Source organism: Elephantulus edwardii, unplaced genomic scaffold, assembly GCF_000299155.1.
Source record: "Elephantulus edwardii isolate Elephantulus edwardi_28Jun2011 unplaced genomic scaffold, EleEdw1.0 scaffold00010, whole genome shotgun sequence".
NCBI classification, from domain to species: domain Eukaryota; kingdom Metazoa; phylum Chordata; class Mammalia; order Macroscelidea; family Macroscelididae; genus Elephantulus; species Elephantulus edwardii.
In genome coordinates, this window is record NW_006399760.1 from 1,452,817 (window position 1) to 1,462,140 (window position 9,324).

Here is a 9,324-nt window from a genome sequence, read left to right on the forward strand (position 1 = left end):
TTGTTTCCAACTCCTTGCTATTGTAAACAAAGCCGCGATAAACATGGGTATACATATATCTACTTGGATGTCATTTATGGTCTCTTTAGGGTATGGGAATATGTTTCTTTATTTTCACAAGTTTTTACTTAATTCTCTAGGAGGTTTGACTGACTCAATTTTCTCTTCCTCATGCCTTTCTGTTGACTAGCCTGGAAGATATATGTTCTCGGACGTGAGAGGCTAGGAACAGAGTGAGCAAGGTTCTTATTATGGGCTTCCTGGTCAAGGCTGACACCTTAGGGAGCTCTGGTGGCTTAGTGGTGAGAAACTGTGCTGCAGTTCCAAAGGCACACAGTTCTAATACACCAACTGCTCTGCTGGAGAAGAATGGGCAATCTCTTCCTCTATGATTTACTGCCTCTGAAAATCTGCTGGAGAGTCAGCTATGTGTTGACTCCAACTCAGTGGCATACAACAAACAAAAGCAAAGAGACACCTTGCTGAGAGCTCTGGTGGGCCAGTGGTAAGAAGTTGCACTGCAATACCAAAGGCACATGGTTTGAATCCACTAGTTGCTACTTGGGAGAAGCATGAACAATCTCTTCCTGTGTGATTTACCACCTCTGAAAAACTACTTGAGGGTCATCTATTGGTTGGTTCCAACTTGACAGCATACAACAACACAACAGTCACCTTGAGGGAGTACCTGGACCAAGAAGTCATTGTCTAAACAGAGCAAGAAAACACTTCATGGTTGTGTGTCAGGGTTATAAACTTTCTCCATATATTGGGCAACTCAATCAAGAAGCTGGACTTCATGAAGAGGAATGTGGCATCATGACTGGAAGAAGATTCATCCACAACCTACATTATACGGATGACACAACCTTGCTTGCTGAAAGTGATGAGGATTTGAAGGTTTTGTTGCAAAAGATCAAAGACTAGAGCCTTAAAAATGGATTATATCTTAACATCAACAAAACAAAAATCCTAACCACTGGGTTCAATAGACAACATTATGATAGATGGAGAAAAGATTGAGACTGTCAACAACTTCATCTTACTTACACAAGTAACACCCTTGGTACAAGCAGTCAGGAAATCAGGAGAAGTATTTACTGGGAAAGTCTGTAGTTAGGGGCCTCTCCAAATTATTGAGGAGTAATGATGTCAGTTTGAGGACAGAGCTGCGCATTACTCAGGCCATGGTCTTTTCAGTCACTTCCTATGCTCATAACTCATAACTGACCCTCCAGCAGATATTCGAAACTGTAAATCACATGAGAGAAGATGGCCCATCTTTCACCCTTGGAGCAATTGGTGGATTTGAAGCAAGTGACTTTGCATTGGCAGTGAAATACCCTGCCCCCCCGATATATCAAAATAACCCATGATCCTATATCCTATAAATAGGCTATAATTTATGAAGACCTAGGGACACATGTCAATCTATTTGGTGAAGAAAGCAAGAATAAGGATAATGAAAGAGTAATAGGAAACAAATGTCGATTTGTCAAGTCAGAGCTTTTATTTTTCTCTTATTTCTTAATAAGAAAGCTCGGGTGTTATAAAATACTCTCTAGTGGGGAGTTGAAGGGCATGGTCTTTACATTCTGACAGATCTGGGCAGATCCTGTTAAATAACCCACTAGCATTAAGATTGAATAAAGTTGTAGACCCTCTAAGTTTTAGCCTTGGTTCTTCCTGTAAAATGTGGATCATTATACTTGTTATGCTTGGGACCATCCAACATTCTTAAAATAATCTTTCTCTGTGGCAAGAAATTCTCCCATTAAGAGTCCTCCTTTCTGAGGTAGAATCCAAAGTACGAGAGCAGCTTCCCCTGTAGCAAGGACACTGGCACGTGCTCTGGCACTGCAAGTCAGACATATTCAGGAGTGACAGATTCAGAAGTGAGCTGTGTGAGTGAGGAAGCAGGGACCACACAGAAGCCGCCTGCAGGAGTGCTGCCTGAGGTGTCAGACTTGACTGAAATAGAGGTGACAGTTTATGATCTCCAACCTCAACAGCATCAGTGTGAATGTTACAGCCATGACCAGAAGTGGCAGTGCCCACACATCTGCTGCTCGACTCCCATCAAATGTCAAACCTATGATTTGGGCATTATTAACATTAGCACAGCCTGTAAGGGTTGAACTTTGGCTCCTCCAGCAAGTCTGTAAGTTTCTTTTCTATCAATCCAAAGTGGATTCAGTTGCCTACAACTAAAAGTGATACAGGAGATCCATTAATAGAAGGCGTGTAAAGAACTTATTACTATAATAAGCCAGAAAAGCATGCTCAATAAATGGTGACTATATTTTACTATATATTATAAAAAATCCAGGGGGAAATTGAGTATGTCTGGGAGGTCAATGAGTGTACTTTGAGATAATACAAAGAAGAATTTGTTAGCACTGATATGAGTACCTGTTTAACCCTTGCATTTTACCAATGAGTCTATGTGGTGCATTGGTTTGTCTAGCACCATATGTTCAGAGGCCCAGAAACAGGGACAAGAACCCGGTTTTTAAAGCTACTTTATACTGCATCAGGATGTCGTTTGATAATTGGTGTCATCCAGTAGGCAAAAGTTAACTATTATAGTTTTCTAAATAACTTATAATTAGTTTTTCTTTCTTTCCCAAAACCTGATCTCATTACATGGCAGGAGAAGCACATCTCTCATTAAACTCTCTCCACATCTTTCATTTGGGATTCATGGTAAGGAAGACGAATGACATCTGTCAGTGGAAATAACTTCCAAGTAAACATTGCCACAGAACAGCTCTCTCCCTTTAATACGTCCCTGATTCTCCCTGGTTTTTCAGTCAGAATGTTGAGACCTGACAGTCATTTGAAGAAATAAACTCTGAATCCCTTTCACTTTATATTCTGAAATTGGTCTGCCTGCAGTACTACAAAAATGCCTCACTTTGAAAGTATCACAGCAGAAGATTCTGGATTCTGAACAAGGGAAGGAAATGTGGAATAAAACGAAAAAGCATACGAAAAGATCAAGCTTATTGACCCAACAGAGGTCAGAAACTCAAAGACTAGGGCCCTCAGTCTCCCTTCAAACCTGGATCAGAGCTCACCTTTGTGGCTCAGCCGAACAATAGACAGATCGATAAGGTGAACAATAACACTAGGGAGGCACGCATCCCTTAGAATAGCCAACCACACAAGGTCAAAAGAACAGCATCTACTCAAGGATGCATTCCTAAAGGCAGGATGAAGGATTGATGGAGAGAGAAATTATAGGAAGAGAAGTGTAAAAGCGTGATTATATTTTTGGGTACTCTATTAGAAAACAAAATGTGTATAAATGAATGAATGAAATATCAATTTCTTTGTAAACTTTCATTCAAATCACAATAAAAATAATTTTTTAAAAAGTGCCTCCAGAGGTCAGTACTTGCTGCTGGGTGTGGGTGGGTGGGAGGCCTTCTAGAGTCTGTTTCTGACTTTAACTTTTAATTTCCACCAAGTTCTTAAACACAGCAGAGAACCAAGAAACTGGGGTAAGTTTTTCTAATTTAGTGAATCTAGAAGTCAACCTTATTTTTTCCTAAATTTTCAGAGAAGACTAAAACAATTTTTATTTCAAGAACTACCCCATAAGCATGCAGATAACTAGTTTAAAATACAACTATGGTGGTGGTGGTGGTGGTGGTGTTTTAAAGCCTGAACAACATGATGTTACAATGTGTGCCAGAAGATCTGATAGTATTAGTGTGAACTAACTCTATATGTTCTGCAGCTTTAGCATCTGTACAATAAAGGCTTGGAGTAAATGATGACTAAGATCCTTCCTGGGGGATGGTGTGATGCACTCAGACTCTCCTTTAGTCTTCTAATTTTGGAAGTACTGCCCTCAACTGTCGGCTCCTGTGGAGATTACTTTGGTTGAAAAGAATCATCTCTCTCCATATCACACTATCTTTTTTGACCAACCTCCTCCCTTCCCCATTTTTATTTTATATTGGTTTGTTTACAAAGTTCATATATATTGTGTTTCACACTATTCTGCATTCAATCTGCATTTGATACAATCATTCCCATGTATTTTTGTTGTTGTTATATGCCATCGAGTCGTTTGCGTCTCATACAGACCCTATGTATAACAGCTCTGAAACCTGCTCTGTCATGAAGTAACCTCATTGTCTCTGACACATCTACCCCCATGACCCAGTCACTGAATCAATCCACCTCATAGAAGGTCTTCCTCTCCTGAGCTGTCCTTCCACCCTTCCAAGCCTGACATCCCCCTCTAAGGACTGGTGCCTCCTTGTAACATGTCCAAAGTATGCCAGATGAAGCTTCAGAATCCTTGCCTCTGAGGAGCAGCCTGGCTTCACCTTATCCAGGACAAACCTGTTGGTTTTCTTAGCAGTCCATGGTATATTCAATATTCTTCTCCAGCACCACAGCTGAAAGACTTCTTCTTTTGAAAGTTCTTCTGTTATCCTTAGTCATTGTCCAGCTTTCTGACGCATAGCAAGTAATTGCAAAGACCATGGCCTACATCAGGCACACCTTAGTCTCTAGACTGACATCGTTGCTCTTCAGTACTCTGGCAAGATCCCTGATGGCAGATTTTCCCAATGCAATTTGTCTTTTGATATTTTGAAAGCTGGTACCAAGAGTGTTGATTGTGGAGCCATGCAAGCTGAAGCTCTTACCAATCTCAATCTCATCACCATCTATCATGATGCTCTTAATGACTCCAGTGGTGAGAATCTTTGTTTTCTTGATGTTGACCTTCAATCCATATTGAAGCCTGCAGTCCTTGATATTCTGCAGCAAATTTCTCAGGTTTTTCTCAGTTTTGGCAAGGAAGGTTTAAAACCGGGAAGGGTTTTGAACCCCAATGATATGTCCTACGCCATACCTTTTCAATCTATAGATGGAACAGATCATATGGGAGGCTGGGCTCTATAAGGAGGAATGCAGCATCAGGGTTGGAGAAAGACTTATCAACAACCTGCGTTGTGCAGATGGCACAATCTTGTTTGCCAAAACTGAGGTACCAGCAGCCAGGAAATGAAAAGACGAATAAAATTCTAAGCTTGGTTCCAGTGTGCCTCTTATGACCTTTATGGTTTTGGGCTTTATTCCCAGGTCTCTCATCCACCTTGAGTTGATTTTTGTGTATAGTGTGAAATGTGGATCCTGTTTAAGCTTTCCACAGGTTGTTGTTGTTGTTATGTGCCATCAAGTTGCTTACGACTCATAGTGACCCTGTGTACAAGAGCCCTAAACACGGTTCTATCCTGTGCCAACCTAGCCATCCCAAATGCACTCACTCTCACCACTCCAGTCACAGAATTGATCCATCTCATCGAAGGTTTTCCTCTCCTATGCCGCTCCTCCACTCTGCCAAATACGATGTCCCTCCCCAAGGACCAGTGCCTCCTTGCAACATGCCCAAAGTATGTCAGACCAAGCTTCAGAATCCTTGACTCCAACGAGCATTCAAAACTGTTACAAAACTGTTTGTTCTCCTAGCAGTCCACGGTATGTATATTCAACACTCTTCTCCAGCACCATAGCTCAAAGGCATCAATTCTCCTTCTATCATCCCTATTCACTGTCCAACTCTCTGATGCATAACACGTAATTGCGAATACTATAGCCCAGATTAAGTGCACCTTAGTCTCCAGCCTGATGTTGTTGCTCTTCAGTACTCTTGAGAGGTCCCTCACAGCTGACTTTTCCAATGCAACTTGTCTCTTGATTTCCTGGCTGCTATTACCAAGAGTGTTGACTGGGGACCTGAGTAAACTAAAACTGTTAACTATCTCAATCTCTTCACCATCCATACTGATGCTGCCAATTGGCCCAGTGATTAGAATCTTTGTTTTCTTGATGTTGAGCTTCAATCCATGTAGGATGCTGCAGTCCTTGACCTTCTGCAGCAAGTGCTTCAGGTCCTCCTCAGTTTCAGCAAGCAGGGTTGTGTCATCTACATAACGCAGGTTGTTGATGACTGTTCCACCAATCCTGATGCCACATTCCTCCTCATACAGCCCAGCGTCTCGGATGATCTGTTCTGCATACAGACTGAAAAGAGACAGAATACATCCCTGATGGACCTCTTACTTGATTTTGAACCATGTAGTGTCTCCTTGCTCTATTCCAGTCCAGTTTTGCCAGCACCATTTGTTGAAGAGGGCAGTTTCTTCATTTGATAGGTTTTATTTCCTTATTGAATATCAATTGACCATAGATATATAGACCCATTTCTGGGTTCTCGATTCTGTTGCATTGGTCTATGTGTCTGTCATTGTACCAGAACAATACTGTTTTGTTATTATCATTGTATGAGTCATCTACAACTTGACAGCATTTAACAACAACATAGAGAGGGCTCTGTTGGCCTAGTGGATATGCTACCAAGCCAAAGGTGGGTGATTTTAATCTGTGACCCTCAGGCCTGGTTTTAATTGTTTTTTTTGGTCAAACATTCTTCTAAGTGCTATAGCACTGGTCTGTCCATTTGTTGCACAGAGGTACAGTGATGTGTCACATGCAATAATGGTTACCCATGGTGGACAGTGTTTGGTGGAGCTTCTCGATTAAATCAAGCATGGAAGAAGGTGTAGCATCCCCTTCCGAAATAGCTTGCCTCTGGAAACTCTACAAATGTGGAGAAACAATGAAAGTTATACAAGTGTTCAGGTCTTTGTTCATAGGGTCACTATGAATTGTCTATGACTCAACGGTATTTAACAAGAACAAGAACAAGAACAACAACAACAATAACAACAGTTTGAAGACCAGATAATCTGTGGGAAGATATCAAGAATATCATTCATAAAGAATGCAAAAAGTCATTAATAAGAAGGAAGAAGAAGAAAAGACCAAAATGGATGTCAGAAGAGACTCTGAATATTGCACTACAGTGTCGTGAAGCCAAAGCAAAGGGAAAAAAAATCAAGAAGTTAAGGAGCTGAATAGAAGATTTTAAAGGGCTCTGCAGGAAGACAAGGCAAAATATTATAATGAAATGTACAAGGAGCTGGAGTGGGAAAATCAAAAGGTGTGAACTCGCTCATCATTTCTTAAGCTGAAATAACTAAAGAGTAAATTCAAGCCATGAGTTTCAATGCTAAAGGATGTTATGGGCAGAATATTGAATGGTTCAAGAAGCATTAAAAGCAGGTGGAAGGAGTATACAGAGTCATTGTACCAAATAACTTGACAATTTCTCTTTAGATCTCCTTGAAAAATTAATTTGGCATCAACAACCAGGAAAGAATAGAATAGATGAATGGGAAATTCTAAGAATCAAATCCCTATGTGTATTCCTATGTTTCAACAGGGTAAGAAGGAAAACCAGAGATTTGTAAAAATATTTAGCAATAACATTTCTGATAAGGGACTTACATTTAAAATTTATAGACTACTCCAGCACCTCAACAAAAAAAGATGAACAATCAATCATAAAATGGGTCTTCACAAAATCACAATCCCAAATCACACTCCAATCACAAACTCATACTTCACCAAAGAGGACATTCAGATGACAAACACATGAATAAAAAAATATTCAAAATCTCTAGCTATCAAGATGTAAATAAAAACAACTGTTAAATATTGTCTCACCCCAGCAACAATATAGCAAAATTCAACAATGCAGCAAACAACAAATGTTGGTGACATTGTGGAGATTGGAACTCTTACTGTTAGTGTGAATGTATAATGGTACAACCACTATGGAAGGCAGTCTGATGCTTTCTCAAAAAGTTGGAAACGGAAATACCATTTGACCCAGCAATTCCACTACTGAGAATATACCCTAAAGAAACTAGAGCCACAACTAAAAAAGATGTATGCAAATGTGTATTTATTGCTTCATTATTCACAAGAGCAAAGAAATGAAAGCAAACCAAGTGCCCAGCGATAAATGAATGGATAGAAAAACTACGGCAAATCCACAAAATGTATTGAAAAACAATGAACTAAAAAAAAATTACACAACATGGGGAAGTCTTGAGGACATTATGCTAAGTAAAATATATCAGTCACATAAAGATGAATACTACATAACACTGATTTTATAAAATAGGACAGATATGAGGAGGGTGTGAAGAGAATGGGGAAAGAGTGGATGGATAATGAATGAATAGTGATTCAGAACAGATGAGGGGGAGACTATCTGAAAGGAATATATGATTATGCATGATATGTATGAGAACAATCTGGAATAAGGGGTGCATTGTGGGGTGAGATGGGGAGGTGTGGGAAGGAGGGAAGAAAATGTGCAACAATGAAGAATAAAAAAAGAAAAATCAGAGGCACAAGTTTAAGAAAGAAGGTCAGGTAGATCATGTGGTAACCTACAGCTAAAGACTTTTTTTGCAAATTGATAAAAGCATTTTAAGATAGAAAGTATACTTATAATTTAAGTGTTTTAAAATATTACACCGGAAGTAACATGAAAAATGGATTGCAAGGAAATAATAAAACACATTGTTGCTGTTGTTGTTGTTATGTGCTGTAGGGTTGTCTGTGACTCATAGTGAACCTTATGTACAACAGCCCTAAACTCTGCCCTATCCTGTGCCAATCTCACCATCTCTGACACGCCTACTTTCATTACCCCAGTCACTGAATCAATCCATCTCACCGAGGTTCTTCCTCTCCTGTGCTGTTAGGAAACTATTTATAAAGTTGTTGCAACAGAGCAAATGATGAAGGTGTCTTGGATTAGAACAATCATAGAGTAGATGGTAAGAAGCAGGTGGTTTAAAGGAAGAGGTAGAATATAGATTAGCAGCAAGATTTGATGTTTGATGGGGGTTTGGGGTTGAATAAGAAATTGAAGTCAACTTTGGGTATGATAATTTTAAGATAGTGTTGTAACATTCAAGAACAGATGTTGAGAAACCAGTTGTATAATATATTTTTTTAATTTCTAAATCAATTTGAGCTTCTGAAAATAAATGAATTTGGTATATTTTTTTAATAATTTTTTATTATTTTTTTTTACAGAGGTTTTGGATTTCCATTCATTCATTGCCGCAATCCTCTCCCTTCCCACCCCTCCCCACCAGCTCGCTTCCCCCTCCGAAGAGAGAAAAAAAAAAAGAAAAAATTTCCTTCATTAGTACATAATTCCCACGTCCCTTCCCCCCCACCCCCCACCCCTAGTACACTTCTCTATGCAACCCTAATTCCGGACTCCTGTGCTAACCATAATACTCAATCATATATCACTTCTAATCTGTTCTTTCCCTCATCTGTTTCAACATACATAATTTATCCAGTTTTTTTCTGTCATACCCCACCCTGATGTCAGACCCATTCTACAACAGTGGCACCATGCAGTATTTG

General features: G+C 39.7%; 1 protein-coding gene across 1 annotated transcript in view; it reads right to left on the reverse strand.

The window, feature by feature from the left end:
- The window catches only part of ACMSD (aminocarboxymuconate semialdehyde decarboxylase), a 93,805-nt gene that overhangs the window by 51,035 nt on the left and 33,446 nt on the right, over window positions 1-9,324 (reverse strand). The gene's annotated exons all lie outside the window — the stretch shown is intronic.